Raw genomic sequence first — 13,166 nt, 5'->3', positions numbered from 1 at the left:
TTGGTCTTGAATCGGCTAAGCAGGCAAGTACTCCAATGAGCACCACATTGAAATTGACAAAAGATGAGAATGGAGTAAAGGTAGACATTACACTTTATCGTAGCATGATTGGAAGTCTTTTGTATTTAACTGCTAGTCGTCCTGATATTTGTTACAGTGTGGGAGTTTGTGCTAGATATCAAAGTAATCCTATGGAATCTCATGTATCAGCTGTAAAAAGGATTATTCGATATGTTAATAGCACTCTTGATTATGGAATGTGGTACTCGAAGGATACTAATTCTAATCTTGCTTGTTTTAGTGATGCAGATTAGGCAGGCAATGCTGATGATCGAAAGAGCACAAGTGGAGGGTGTTTCTTTCTTGGGAATGAAATAGTATCTTAGCATAGCAAGAAACAAAATTCCATCTCCTTGTCCACTGCCGAAGCTGAGTACATAGCTGCTGGCAGTTGTTGTACTCAACTGTTATGGTTGAAACAAATGTTGATTGATTATGGATTTGAATTGGGTGTTTTGACTATTTTTTGTGATAACACTAGTGCCATAAATATTTCCAAAAATCATGTTCAACATTCTAGAACAAAGCACATTGATATAAGGCATCACTTTATCAGGGAACTTGTTGAAAATAAATTATTGCAATTAGAATATGTTGATACTGAAAAACAATTAGCTGATATTTTCACAAAGGCCCTAGATGCAAGTCGCTTTGACTCCCTCAGAAAGTCTTTGAGAGTTTGCATTGTTTAAATCTCTCTTGTTCATATTTTTGTACAATATTGTTAGGTGATTCTTTTCTAGCTTTTAATCTTCTTTCATTGTATTTTGACAAATCATGTTTATGCTTTTGGATTATAATTAGTTAGGATCTCATTCGTTTCATACTTTGTGATGTTGTGTTAAAAGATTCATCTTACTCTTTATTTGTGTCTAGGATTAAATAATGTTCTTATACAGAGTTGAGCAATTTTTGTTTCAGCCTTGTCAGGCCCCTTGCTGGAATAGAGCTACCCATACTGAGATGTGAAAGCCATCTTTTGAGTAAGCTGGAACATTGTAATTAGCAACTATGATGAGGATGCCCTACCATAGAAAAGGGCTACCTTCAGTATGGTGTGATAGCATCCAATTGCGGGATCAAACTGAAAAAGGCAAAAATGAAAAATCTTGCCAAGAACAATGATCCTATTTTCACTGCACACACTTTTGTCTGACTGTTGGGTTTTATGCCCTAAATAAAACTCTTCATAATCTGATTAGTTATCAATATAAGAAATTTGAAGTGATTGATGTTTGCATGAATTTTACATGCTAATGGTTTAATATGTTAAATATGTTTATTACATTCATACACACAAAAACAGTTAAATCCAAATCATATGATTATTCACAATTACAGTATCGTCAACACAGTGGAATGTGATTGTGATCATATGAATCAAAAGTTTTGGTCCCTGTTTCATCAGTGTTATTGGATTTACACTAATGTGATAATCAGCGATGATGTATACTTACACTTGGAGTAAGTGTTATGTTCTTTCCAGGACATTAGTAAAGTATACTAGTTTCGAATGTATGGAGTATACATTGGACTGGACCGATATTGCAACTAAGTTAAGATATTACAAACTTACCGTTATACATATCTTTCCAAGTCAATATCAGTAGTTGATCTTAAGATTAAAAGAATCTAAATCTTGATATGCTTAGGCTCAACTCAGGAGTGCTATTCATGTTCTTAGATTTATTAGTTAAGCCTACTTTCGGGTCAGGGTGATACGTATATTTCGAGAACATGATAGTATGATTGAGTGGGAGTGCTGAACATAAATATGGAATCTATAGCTTCTACTGGTGTATAGAAGTCAAGTGATGATTCCCTTCGAGCTTAGCAAATAGAAGTAAATGGATGAGCTCTTGTTTAACTGACTAATTATTAGATCACTAAACACCATTTACAGGTAGCTAAGTGTTTTAAGGGGCAAAATACATTGAGGGGTGAGAACGGTAAAGAAATCTCATCTCGATGTAGATCATCTATATAGAGGATCTTTAAATCACAATAAGATTATAACAATGGTTAAATGAGATAGTATATTGATATCGTGGAACATACAATATGCTCTATATAAGTCTGAGAGTGCAATTCTAAGTTCTAAGAGTGGATTCAACGAAGAATTAATAAGTAGGAATTTACTTGGTAAATTTAGTTCACTTATTGGAACCTCAGCATATAGATCCACGGTCCCCATTCTAGTTGAGAACATTCTGCTTGTAAGACTCATTAATTGATTCGTGATTGATCAATTATAATTCTAAAGTTAGACTATGTCTAATTTTATGAATTTTCACTAAGCAGGGGTGAAATTGTAAAGAAAAGAGATTCTAGGTTTATTTATTTATTAATGGACTTTATATGTCTAATTAATAATTAAATTAAATGACAATATTATTTAATAATCTATTTTAGTTATTAAGTAATTAGTTTTGGCATTTAAAAGGTTAGAATTGGAAAATTGGTGTTTTTGAGAAAATAGAGATAAAATTTGATAAAATTGCAAAATTAAGTGAGGCCCATTACAACACCATGGCCGGCCACTTAAGTTGATTTTTCAAATTAATATTTTCATTATTTTAATGCCAAATAAATCATAACCTAAACCTAGTAGTTGCCTATAAATAGAAAGTGATGGCTCAGTCAAAACACAAGTTTTCAGATCATCTTTCTGACAGAAATTTCTCTCTTCAGAAAAACTGAGCCTTCCCCACTTTCTACACCTTGGCCGAAACCCTCTCTCTTTTCTCCTTCATCTTTTTCGTGACCCTAGTGAAAGAGTAAGTGCCCACACACAGCAAGCAGTAACTCAATCATAGATTGGAAGACTGTGAAGGATCAAACTTGAAGAAGAAGGACATTCGGGCTCAGATCTTGATTATACTCTGCTACAGAAAGGAATCAAGGGTTAGAGATCTGAGTGGAAGGAGACATTAATTCCGCTGCATCAATGTAAGGTTTTCTTAACTTTATATGTGTTTAATTTATCGTTTTAGAAAGTTCATATTTAGGGTGTTTAAACAACATACTTGTGAGTAGATCTAAGATCCTGGTAAAATAATTTCCAACACTGACAAGTGTGTTAAAATTTGTAAGTCTCCTCTACTAAATTAAATTGATAATCCTTGTTCACAATCTTTAGTAACATGCATATCTTTTTCCTCAACATCAATTAAGTATGATTTGTTCGTGAGATACTGAACACTTATTTTCTTTAAAAGCATAACATGTATTTTATTTTGTCAATTTTCAATGATATTTGATTACATTGCTTGTTTAGAATTTCATATATGTATTGTACACATTTTATTTTATTTTGGGTTTCTTAAAAATAAAAAAAAATTAAAAAAAAATAATAAAAAGGAGAGGGAGGCGTGTGACTTGATTCATGGGCTAAGGAAATTTTGTGCTTAATTGGTAAGTATCAATATTTATTCTTCCTTGATTTATTTTTGATATGTTTCCATTTAAAGATTGATCTTTTATATGGTAATGTGTCTTTAATCTTGAAAGATTGACTTACTTTTGGAAATATTGTTGGTAATTCTAGTTTCTTTTTTTTTTTAAAAAAACAAAAAAGGAAAGGAGTTGCAAGAGAATGGGCGGTTTCCTTTTGTGTTCTTGGGAGGGTAGTTTCTCTTTTTAAGTTGGTTTCCTCTTTTTATCCTCTCTCACATGATTATATATACCAACTTCCTTTGTTTTTTATAACCTAGCTACCCGATCCCTATTTTTTGTGTTCTTGCTTCTTTGTTTCTCATTCTTACTTCCAGAAATGCATTGCTACAACTAAGAACCTAGGGCATCCAAGGAAAATGGTGGAATCCGAACAAGCCCCCTCAAATGCTCTTCTTGCTGCTCCAATCGTCTTGCTGCCATGGAGGAGGTTCAGCAAGAGATGTCCAAGCAGCTGTCCTCATTGATCAAGCTTTATGGGGCATAAGTTTTCTTTCTTTTTATTTTTGTTGGACATATTTCTATATTTTCATTTCTTTTTATCTTTGGCCCTTATAGATAAACAAAAAGGGGGAGTAATTGGGGGTTTTAATTGTATACTCAACTGTCTAGGGGGAGTTGAGGTTTGTGTTTGTGTTTGTGTTCGTCTTTGGTCAAAATTAGCCTTTTATTTTGGTTTATTGTTGTGCTTCTCAGGGGGAGTCTTTATGTTTGTTTCGCTAACTTTGTTTTGTAGGTGTTTGTTAATTAATAATATTTTGATTATCTAAAGTGCCAAAGGGGGAGATTGTTAGGTCCTTTTTTGGCAATTTAGTTGTCAAAATATTTTTTAATTAATGTGCATTTTATTGAGCATTCAATTTGTTTTTATCAACTCTAGACCCTTTTCTAGGGGGAGTTGTGGTTGGTTAGTTCTTGTGAACATATCTTTTAAAGTTAGCTTGTTTTTGGTTTCTTTGTGATATTCGATTGTGTTACTCAGGGGGAGTAGTATCTTTTGCTCTTGCTAACTTTGCCTTGCAGGTACTTTATGTTAAAAATTATTTTGTTCATCTAAAGTGCCAAAGGGGGAGATTGTAAAGTCCTTTTTTGGCAAGTTAGTTGACAAAATATTTTTTCCTTTTATGGTAAGATTGTTGTGCATTCATATTTGATTTCTTGCCTTATAAATTCGGATTGTAGTTGCTCTTTTCCTTGTTTGGAAAGTTGCACTTTCAGCTGAACTTTCCTTTTTTGAAATCTTCTCAAAAGAGAAGGAATTCTCTTTTGGAAAGTTGTCTTTTTAGGGAAACTTTGATTATTGCCTTTTCCTTATTGATTTCGATTGTATCTTGATACAATCAGAATATCTAATCTGTTTTTGGCAGGAATCAAGCATTGATAGAAGATCGGACCCGATTTTAGCAAGTTTCCCGTTTCTGGTCAGATCTGTTGCGTCAGCATCCGAATCTGATGTAGCAGATCGTGTTTCTTTTGGAAAGTTTTTGTACAGCTGTAGATTCGAACTTGTGGTTGCCTCTTTGGTTTCTATGTTCTATAAATAGAGCCTAGAGAGCAACCATTCGAATTACCTCTTCCATTATTCATTTTTCGCATTTATCTTTTGAGAGAAGAGAGTGTTTCTTTGTTTTGTGAGAGCCTAGTTGTTCATCTAGGTTCTAGTTGTTCTATTTCTGGTCTTACTCTATCCTAGAGGTTGTGAAGAACTACTTGACTGAACAAGAGATTGGTCTTCGGGAGAAGACTTGATAAAGTCTTACTTCGGGAGGAAGTAAGCACTTGGTCTTCGAGAGAAGACTTGTTGAAGCCTTACTTCGGGAGGAAGTAAGCACTCACACTTCAAAGACGAAGGGAGTTCGGGCTTGAAGGTGTTTCAAGAAGTCAGATTCATAAAGTGGATTACAAAGGATTGCGGCAATACTTTAGAGGGAGTCTAAACTTGTTTAAGTCAATTGTCTTTGTAATTTTGATACTTTATTAATTGATTTCATTCTCTGGGCGTGGCCCCGTGGACTAGGAGTGTTCGTGAGAACACTGATACCACGTATAAATCTCTTATGTCAAGTTAGTTATTTTTCTGCAAATATTTTATATTCTGCCTGTTCTGTTTTGCTGTAGCAGAATTACTTTCTGCTGCTGCAAACGCTTACAGTTTTTATATTTTCTTATATACAACTGACATTTGCAAAAACAAGGTTTTTCAGAGTATTTTTTAATAAAATGCTAAAAAGGTGTTGTATTATTATTATCCCTATTTTTAAAAGGGTAACACGTAGCGTCTTCAAAATAGGATTAATCTGAAATGACCAAGACTAAAACCCTTCCATGATGGCGGGCCCAAAGATATTCGAAGTCCAAAAGTCGCACCTTCGAGACGAAGCTTGTCCAGATCCGAAAGGTCTCTAGCCTAAGCCTTCCAGGGACATAGTAAACTAAGCCCTCCAAATGAGCACTAGGACTCATCCAGAGAGGGTATTCCAAGAGGCGCCTCCAGAAGCCCTTTCTTGAACTTGTAAGATCCAATTGTAATATATTAAAGCCATACGATCTAATACATTGACTCGTAGACTAAGATTAATTAACATCCGAACCACGTAAAAATTATCATCTCCATTCTATATTAATTTAATTTCATAAGCTCTTATTTAAATCAATTTTCGAAAATCTTAGTAAACAGTCATAATTTAGCACACTTGATTTAAAAAAAACCTACTCAAATAGTATTTTATAAAGTGTGTTAAATTTAGCACATACTAAAAGTTGTGTTAAATTTAATAAAAGATATACAGTAGCATCGTGCCGAATTTGACCCACAACAAATTTTACTTATTTATTATAGTATCACAAATTATTATGATTCATTCACTTTTACATAACTTTTAACTTCTTTATTTAATATATTTTCATTATTTAAACAATGAAAAATTAAAAAAAATGCATATTTTCAATAAAATAAAAAATAATGATCAATAATAACTAATATTTTTGTACTTATTTTACATTTTGCATATTGGACTACAATTGAAATAGTGGGTCAAATATAGCATAAACTCATTTAGCACAGATTTTACATCTTGAGGATGGTCTAAGTACTTAAAGTTTTAAATTTGTAAGTGACATAAATCTATTAATTTTTAGCAGCATAAGTACTCAATGTTTATAAAATTATAATTTTTCTCCAATTTCGTTAGTACAAACTATATAATTGTCTTAAACAAGAATCTTTATCAATGAGTCTAGACGGAAACATGTATTATCAGTTACTTTTAAATATTTTTTTAATAAATTCAAAACAGAACCTACACTAACGAAATTAAAAAAAAAAATTACAATTTTACAAATATTTAATACTTATACTACTAAAAATAAATTATTAAATTTATATAACTTACAAACTTAAAATTTTTGATACCATATTTATCCCATAATAATATATGTACATATAAATGAAATTACTTTGGTTTTATGCCTCTGGCTCTTAGAGGCTAAGCAAAGTGTAGGAATTTTTATTCTTAATTAATCCCTACACACAGCAAAGGAAGTAGTCAAAAGCAAGGTCAATTTAGACCTTTACCCAGTCAAACCACCTTTTTGACTCTCAGCCTTTAAAACCAAAACGACAGCCCCTCCTAAGTCATTTTAATCATACACCAGAAACCGTAATCAATTACATATATATATATATACTATATTTATCTTTTAGACACACACACACGGCCACCAACTTCAAACCCTAGCTAATCTCCTTCTTCATTATTTTTTGAAGAATACACAGACAACTACAACATAAACCCAGAAAGTTATCTTCTCAGCCCCAAAAATGACCCTAGCCGAACCTTTTATAAACCCAGAAATTACCCCTGCCCAGATTAAAGCTAAACCCCAAAACCGAGAAACCTTCTTCGATGTTCTTCACTGAAGAACACGAAGAACAACAGAGAACAAAACCCAGAAAATTATCCCTTCCTAAACCGATTAATCAACCCAGAAATATACACAAACAATATGTATAAAAAATGCAGAAAGTTTAAAGGAAAGAATGCACCAGATTTATAGAGGTTCCCCAAAAATTCAGGGTACGTCCTCTTGAGCTCGCCTCTTCCAATATAGATCTTCAATGATCAAAGTTTACAAAGCTTGGATTCCAACTCACAACACTTTGAGAGGTAATCCGAATATATATATGTACATATACAGTGTTTTATCTTCCCCTAATTTTTCTCTTTGTTTCTCTCAAAATCAGAACTAACAATATTGTATTTTTCTTCTTTGCAACATGAACAACCCTTCCTGAGTTGTGGATCTCCAAACCCTAACTAGGGTTTCAAGGCAAACCCACTGTAAGCCTCAACCACAAACTCCCCTGCTTTGTTGTTCTATGTTTTTCTGAAGAAGAATATGGATCTGTGTAATTTCTCCATTTTTGTATCTAATCTGGTTTCTGAATCTTTGTTTATCTGGTCTGTTGTGTTATTCTCTTTTAATCTGTTGTTGTTGATTTTTGTCTTTTATATCTGTTGTAGAGGAATACAGGAAAAGAGTTAATAATAAAGTTTTAAACAAACTTTATTAATCAACTTATAAACCTGTCTGGGTAAATAGAGGCTAGAGGCCACCTAGTATTTTACTACTTGTAAACTCTTTGTAAATGTCTGGTTTTACAGTGTGGTTAATATGGGGTTTACTTCAACAATTTCCACCTAAACCCCATATAAACAGCGCACTGTAAACTCTGTGTTGTTTGAGTGTATCTGAGTGTCTTAGCTCGAACCCATTAAGGGTTTTACCAACCTGTGTCAATCCCCAATAAGCTTAAGCAAAGCTTAAACTTATTGAGGGACACAACCTTTGTGCCCATGTCTGCTGGATTCACTTCAGTAGGCACTTTGTCTATCCCAATCTGTCCTTGCGAAACTTTATCCCTGATAAAGTGATATTTTATCTCAATGTGTTTTGTTCTATCATGAAAAACTGGGTTTTTGCATAAATAGATGCTGCTCTGACTATCGGAGTAGATTATAGGCTCCTTTTTCATTAACTTCAGCTCCTCCATAAGCCCTTTTAACCATAGAGCCTCTTTGATAGCTTCTGTAGTAGCTATATGTTCAGATTCAGTAGTGGACAACGCCACTACTGGCTGTAATTGCACTTTCCAACTAGTACAATTCCCCCTGTTAAGAAAAAGTAGGCCGAAGTAGATCTTCTAGTGTCCCTGTCCCCCGCATAATCTGCATCAGTGAACCCTTCGATGTTCTGATGTGTTTGATGACCTTGATAGACCAATCCCAACTTAGATGTACCTTTTAAGTATCTCATAAGCCATTTCATGGCTTTCCAATGCTCCTTTCCAGGACTAGACATGAACCTGCTTAGCACACTGATTGCAAAAGCAAGGTCAGGTCTAGTACTAACCATCAAGTACATTATGGACCCCACTGCATTAGAGTAGGGAACATTCGCCATCTCTTCTTGCTCTAACTTGGTCTTAGGGCATATAGATTTAGACATAAGGTATTGGTTGGTAATCGGTTGTGAAACAACCTTTGAATCTTTCATAGAAAACTTTTCTATGATCTTGTTCATATAGTATTCCTGATGTAGCATGAGTTTCCCTTTGCCTCTATCCCTTAGAATGTTGATCCCCAAAATCTTAGTAGTCACACCTATGTCCTTCATTTCAAATTCCGACTTGAGCAAATCTTTGACCTTGTTGACATTTGACCTCTCCTTGCTAATTATTAGCATATCATCCACATAAAGTAGCAAGTAAGTGACTTTAGTAATTTTCGAACCTTTAAAATACAAATAGTGGTCATAATAGCTTCTATTGAACCCCTGTTTGGTCATAAAGGTGTCAAACCGTTTGTTCCATTGTCTCGGGGATTACTTCAATCCATATAGAGACTTGTCAAGCTTGCAAACATGGTCTTCCTTGCCTTTAACCACAAACCCCTTTGGCTGCTCCATATAGATGTCTTCTTCTAGGTCCCCATGTAGAAAAGCCGTGGTCACATCCATTTGGTCAATCTCCATGTCAAACTGAGTAGCTAGTGCGAGCATCAACCTTATAGTCTTATATTTCACCACTGGTGAGAATATTTCTGTGAAGTCTATCCCTTCTTTCTGTGTGAACCCCTTTGCCACCAATCTCGCTTTGAACCTTACCGGTTCATCATCGGTTCTCCCTTCCTTGACTTTGAAAATCCATTTGCAAGATACCACACTCTTTCCATCGGGTCTAAGTACAACTCTCCAAGTCTTATTCTTTATGAGAGAGTACATTTCCTCCTTCATTGCTTTCAACCAGGCCTTGTAGTTTCGGTCTTTGAGTGCTTCTTCATAAGATTGTGGCTCATAGATTTCAGCTTTAAGCTTGCACACATAGGCATAGGCAATACTCTCATCCCACACATTGTAACTGTACTTCTGGTTCGGTTTAGGGACTCTTTTAGCTCTATCTCTTGTAAGTTGATATTCTGTGAGGTCTTCCTGATTCCCGTCTTCTTCATCTTGAACTTCATGTTCCACCTGAACTTGTTCCACCTGATCTGGATTCGGTTCCACTTCAGTTGGGCCGGTTTGAGAGACTCCAATAGATGTACCTGCAGGGTTTGTTTCTGTGGAACCTGCATCAAGCTCATTAGTATTTTTACAAGGAAAATCATTTTCTTGAAAAATCACATCTCTACTAATGAGAGTTTTGAAACCTCCTTTCCCTTTTACCCACAATCTATAGCCCTTTACACCCTCGGGGTAACCCAAAAACACACATTTTACAGCCCTAAGCTCTAACTTGCCTACACTTTGATGTGCATAAGCTGCACATCCAAAAACTTTCAAATTTGACAAGTCAGGTGGTTTACCAGTCCACCTTTCTTCAGGGATTTTACCTTCAATTGCACTAGAGGGACTTCTGTTAATTAGGTATGTTGCAGTTACAACTGCTTCTCCCTAAAATCCATTTGCGAGCCCGGCATTGAAAAGCATGCACCTTGCTTTGTTCAATATGGTTCTATTCATCCTTTCAACAACACCATTTTGTTGAGGAGTTTTTCTCACGGTCCTATGCCTTTGGATTCCATTGTCTTGACAGTAACCTGTAAACTCATCATTACAAAATTCTAGGCCATTATCTGTTCTTAGGGTTTTCAATTTCCGGTTAGTTAGGTTTTCAACAAGTAATTTCCAATGTACAAATTTTTGAAAAGCCTCATTTTTATGCTTTAATAGATAAACCCAAACCTTCCTAGAATAGTCATCAACAATAGACAAGAAATAGGCACTACCCCCAAAAGTTAGGGTTTTCTCAGGACCCCACAAATCCGAATGAACATAATCTAAGATACCTTGTGATTTGTGTGTGCCAGTTTGAAATTTAAGTCTATGATGCTTTCCTAGCATACAAAATTCATAAAAATCTACCTTGGTTACCTTGTCCTTACCAAGTAGCTTTTGTTCACTCATAAGTTGTAGCCCTCTTTCACTAATGTGTCCCAACCTTCTATGCCATAGGATAGCCTTAGTGTCTTCCGTCACATGCTCCTTGGTGTTGTGGCAGCAAGCTACGGGGCTTCCTTGCAAGTAGTATAGACCACCATTTTTGTGTCCTTTGATGATAGTCATGGACCCTTTTGCCAATTTTATTGTACATGCCTCAATTTTGCTAACAACACCAAGATCATCAAGTACACTAATAGAAATTAAATTTCTAGATAAATCAGGAACATATCTAACATTGGTTAAGGTTCTAATAATGCCATCAAATATTTTAAAATTAATAGAACATGAACCTTCAATGTTGCATGTTTGGTCATTCCCAAGAATGACTTTGCCCCCTCTAGATTCCCTGTAATCAAACAAATAAGACTTATTGTTAGTCATGTGAAAAGTACAACCCGAATCAATAATCCAATCATCTTTAAAAGATGATGCAGCCACATAGACATCTCCACTATCATAACCATCACTTAGGTTTGCATTTTGATAGTCATTTTTAGTCTTGTTTGATTTGTTTGATTCCTCTTGATGATCTGAATTTTGTTTCCCATTGCTTTTCTTGTAAAAGTAGCATTCTCTCTTGAAATGCCCTAACTTTCCACAATGGTAGCACCCATTTGGATCTTTAGGACCCTTTGAATTTGACCTCCCTTTGTGATGATGATTGCTGCCCTTGTGTGAACCCCTACTAGTGCTTGAACCTCTACTAGTGCTTCTACCCTTATTATGCCATGGTTTCTTTTGTCCAGGCCTTCCCCTACTTAGGTTAACATCCCCATTAGTATGCCCCGGTCTTTCAACCTTCATTTCCAAATCTTTTGATTTCAAAGCTGAGATTACTTCTTCAAGAGTGATCTCAGTTCTCCCATACTTAATGGCTGTCTTAACCTCCCTGTAGGATTCCGGTAGTGAATTGAGAATTATAATTGCTTGATTCTCATCACTTAAGGCCTCATTTTCCCCTGAGTTTGCTAACTCAATGTGTAATCTCAAAAACTCATCCAAGTTTTGTTCTAGAGATTTAGATGGACTCATTTTAGAACCAAAGATTCTCTCTTTCAAGTAAATCTTGTTGATCAAAGATTTCTTTTGAAATTGCTCTTCCAACTTGTTCCAAATCTTGGCGGGTGTATCTTCCTTGTCAACCAATCTAATTATAGCATCAGATAGGTTGAAAATGATCAATCAGGTTGCTGTTTCCAGCAACTCTTCTTGCTGGTCTTTAGTTGTATCAGCTGATCATTCCACCGGATCTTTAAGAACCTTCAACAGCTTGTGTTGAGCCAATAGAGCCCTAATCTTCTTCCTCCAAATACGATAATCACCTGAACCATCAAACTTATCTATATCAACCTTCATGGAACTCATAATTGTATATGTATAAAGTTATTTCAAAGAAATTATATAGATAATGAGTTTAGAAAAATCGTGGTGTTGTTCTTTGCAATCTTGGTTTTGTGTGTTTGAATTCTTGCTGGTATGAATGTGAATCTTGATGCTTTCTTGATGATTTCTTTATGCTTTCTTTATGCTTTCTTGATTAATCTTTGCTGCAGATTGTGCCTTGTTTGGCTCTGATACCACTGTAGGAATTTTTATTCCTAATTAATCCCTACACACAGCAAAGGAAGTACAGTAGAACCTCTATCCAAGAATACATTTGGGACTAAGAAAATTATATTCTAATTGAGAGGTTATAACTATATAGAGGTACACTAGGAAAAAAAATTAAAACACCAATAAATATCAATGTAACAATAATAACATTATAATACTATATAATAATAGAATTATTTTTGAGTAAATATAATATTTATACATGTATTACAATTTAGAATAAAATTATTAATTCTACGTAAATAATTTTAAAAAATATATGTATATTTTTTATTAATATGTAATTATTCTTATATAGAGGTTTACTTTGTTAATACGGGACTTAAAAAATGTATAACTAATTACAATTTAGAGGTTATTCTTATTTATAATTGGCCCAAATTGGGACTTGATATTTTTATAACAAATTAGAGGTTATTCTTGAATAGAGTATTCTTAGATAGAGGTTCTACTGTAGTTAAAAGCAAGGTCAATTTAGACCTTTACCCAGTCAAACCACCTTTTTGACTCTCAGCCTTTAAAACCAAAACGACAGCCCC

This window comes from Cannabis sativa, chromosome 4, assembly GCF_029168945.1.
Source record: "Cannabis sativa cultivar Pink pepper isolate KNU-18-1 chromosome 4, ASM2916894v1, whole genome shotgun sequence".
NCBI classification, from domain to species: Eukaryota; Viridiplantae; Streptophyta; class Magnoliopsida; order Rosales; family Cannabaceae; genus Cannabis; species Cannabis sativa.
Note: the sequence above shows the minus strand (reverse complement) of the source record.